Source organism: Bombus bifarius, unplaced genomic scaffold, assembly GCF_011952205.1.
Source record: "Bombus bifarius isolate JDL3187 unplaced genomic scaffold, Bbif_JDL3187 scf7180000009136_frag, whole genome shotgun sequence".
In the NCBI taxonomy this organism is placed as follows: Eukaryota; Metazoa; Arthropoda; class Insecta; order Hymenoptera; family Apidae; genus Bombus; species Bombus bifarius.
Window position 1 is genome coordinate 7,386 of NW_022884923.1, and position 2,780 is coordinate 10,165.

Here is a 2,780-nt window from a genome sequence, read left to right on the forward strand (position 1 = left end):
CGATACTGATCGTTCCTCGTACATTCAGTACACCGCATCGGACAGATTCGTTCCTTTCCGTGAGAATTACAAATTTTATACTCGATCTTTTATCCTTGATTTTAAAAACTTTAGGTTCTTCCCAACAGTCAAAAACACGCGATACCCTGTCCATCGTAATCGTAAGAAAAGAAAAAAAGGAGAAAGAAGACATTTCTGTATTTCTTTACTAGGCCATGTTGATTAAAACCGAAATGATTTCGATTCATTTATTCACAAGAACGCAACGGCCTCGGAAGCTGTGTTGTGATTTCCTATCGATCGTTTCCCTCTACACAGTGTTCATATGAGCCATGTTTGTTCTTAGCAATGCCTTATAAAATGCTGCCTGTGCTGGAGATAGACGGGAAACCGGTAGCGCAGAGTAACGCTGTGGCGCGATACTTGGCGAAGAAGTACGATCTAATGGGAAGGAACGAATGGGATGCGATGATATGCGACGTGCTCGTCGATACTCTTGGAGATTTGAAGCAAGGTGAGTAACTGATGAGATGACTTTGCATTTGTCTCACCACAGAGACAGACGTTCAAGAATTCATTGTGAAAAGACGAGTACAAACAAGATACGTATGTCTTTCCGTTAAGCGAATGTTACAGTTTGTTTGCAAAAGTCAGTTTTTAGATTATAGAATCGTAGATAGAATTTAGAGGATAGAAACTTTTAGTAGTCACTTTTAGTTTAGTAAAGTCTTATCGACAATAAGCAGACTACGTTATGATACAACGATTCCAACTGAAGATTTCTATCGACATCACGAATTCGATGGCTTCCAAATTTTCTTCTCTGCAATCTCAGACGCTCAACTCGAAAGAATCTTTTAGATCCCCCGACAAACACTCGACTCAGGTTATCTATTATCGTAATCTTCCTACGGGATTTTTTTTAACTGCGTTGCGTTAACGAATAACGGGATAACATCACGTTTCTCTCAACGCCTTTCAACGTTCTACAACTTTTATTCTTTGCAAATCCCTGTCTCTATATGATAAACGCTGGTTATCCGCGGAATTTACGATTTCAATTTCTTTAACGAGATATTTATCATATTACACAATTCCTGTAAATGTATTTGTAATTATATCGCCGAAGAATTGTATTTAATTAAGCTATGAAGTTGTGGAATCGTGAGAAGGATTATTTTTATAGAACTGTCTAATTTCCATTCGACATTGATTCAGGATACACATTACTCTTTTTTACATAATACCAGTTTTGTCATTTTTAATTAACAAATACCTCCAAAGGTTGAAGTTTCTAAAATTATCCATTAAATTCTGACAATAAAATAAAAATCCAAATTCTTCCTAAAAAGCTAGTGATCTTTAGTTAAGAGTTCGATTTTTCACATTTTTCAAGGTAAATTAAAAAAATTGTTTAATAGAGGAGGTACAAAATAAATGTATACAAACCTTTTTTCAGACGACATGGGCGGACTTCGTGTTTGCAGCGGCCCTTGAAAATTTCGAGTATATGTTTGGGGCATCAGCTTTGGATAAATATCCAGCTCTTCGAGCATTGAAGAAAAGGATTCATAGAATACCGGCTATTTCTGATTGGCTGATTAGGCGCCCATACACAAACAGCTAAAAAGCTAAAAACGTGTGGAAAAAAGATGACCAGTACACCAGTATATATATATGTAGTATCGTGGACGAAAGGCCTAAGAAATATCGGGCGAACTATGAACAATGTCGCGAGAGCCGAGGCGCCGTCGGGCCCATCAATGTGTCATCGGTCTTTTCAAGTGCATAGTTTCGTGGAAAAGACCTACGTGACCCTGGCTACGAGCGTCTGCAGAACACGTGTGCGGTGGGCCTAGGAAAAAGGCAATAGAATGCGACAACGGCCAGAGTGTGAGTCGAGAAACAGAGTGTGAGTCGAGGAGCCGAGTGCGAGTTGAGCGGAGACAGAGTTTGCGAGTGGCGTTGCCGAGAGAGTGTTGATTGCGTTTTGGTAAAAGTCGAGTCGCTATCTAGTTATTTAGTTGCGCTGTTTTCTGTACGTTTGGCGTGAATAGTTCAGGTTGAACAACAATCGTCTTTTTCTGTCTGATTAACATCTCTATTGTCCACTCCTTGTAAATACATTATATCACGATATTACATATTTTTGGGGGCTCGTCCGGGATTGGACAAGACAGAAAACGAAACGGTTTAACAGAGCTATTCGAGCTAGTTGTGAATTTACCGGTACGCGGTGCGGTAAAAGACGATATCGTTGACTGTTTAAGTTTGTGTAGTGTGAAAAATGGCAAACGTTGGGGACGAACGATTGTCGGGTGAAGAGGGTTCGACGCTGGAGGAGCTGAGGAGTAAGCTCGCGCGAATGAACCTCCCTATATCGGGTGCGAGGTCAGTGCTGATTGCAAGGCTGAATCGGGCGTGTAGGGCTGGACAATCGTATCCTAAGGGATCGACGGGCGGTGAAGAGCTAACCGGTCAACGAGATTTAGGAAACGTACAGAGAGCTGAGCGTGATTGTAACGAAGATGAAGATGTTGAGAAAATGAATACGAAGGAGTTGAAGGAGCGCCTCGCTAGTTTGGGTTTAAAAACGACGGGAAGAAAAGTAGAATTACGCGCACGGCTACAAGCGGCCATGGATGGTAACGACATATCGTCGGAAGAAGAAAGCGACGACGAAAGTGAGGATGAAGATGACAAGAAAAACGCAAGAGGATACAAGAGAGATACGCGAAGGGTGTATCAGGACCGTGATGAATATTGTCGAAGGGCATGTG

At 41.2% G+C, this 2,780-nt stretch overlaps 1 long non-coding RNA gene across 1 annotated transcript; it reads left to right on the plus strand.

Annotated features, from left to right (window-relative positions):
* The first annotated feature begins 471 nt into the window (after positions 1 to 471).
* Positions 472 to 1,630, plus strand: LOC117213878. Its single transcript, XR_004488739.1, has 2 exons — positions 472 to 514; positions 1,460 to 1,630. It is a non-coding gene; the product is annotated as an uncharacterized LOC117213878 (long non-coding RNA).
* Positions 1,631 to 2,780: the final 1,150 nt, after the last annotated feature.